Source organism: Solanum pennellii, chromosome 9 (genome assembly GCF_001406875.1).
Source record: "Solanum pennellii chromosome 9, SPENNV200".
Lineage (NCBI taxonomy): Eukaryota > Viridiplantae > Streptophyta > Magnoliopsida > Solanales > Solanaceae > Solanum > Solanum pennellii.
This window is the reverse complement of record NC_028645.1, coordinates 4,023,465-4,024,013: the sequence shown is the minus strand read 5'-3', so window position 1 is coordinate 4,024,013 and position 549 is coordinate 4,023,465.

The window sequence follows — 549 nt, the reverse complement described above, 5'->3', positions numbered from 1 at the left end:
AAAATTATATTAACCGTATATAAATAATAGGGAAAAGGGTCTGAAAAAAATACAATTTTACTGTTGCGATACCAAATTTTATGGAGGACCTTTTACCCCCTTGAACTATTTAATATTGTATTTTAAAGATATATATGTGCCTATGTGGACACATTACTATTTATAATTATGCAATATTTTTTTATGTTCACATGGACACATATATACCTTTAAAATACACGATTCAATAGTGCAGGGGTGAAATGTCTTTTTTTCGAAGTTTAGTATCTTAGCAACAATTTCGATCAAAATTCGAATATATTTCAGACCTTTTTTCCTAAATAATATAATTTTGTTATAAGGTGTCTCCGTCACCGATCACGCACTGTAGGGCCTTTTCGCTAGGTGACGCTTTCAACATGATTGTCTCCATACCTTAGTGTCGAACTTGAAATCTCTAGCTAAGAATAAAATATTTCAATTATTACTGCACCACGATCCATGTTAATATTAAAATAACACTTTATATGATATTTATCTATATATGTTCCCATCCCCCCCCCCCCCCAC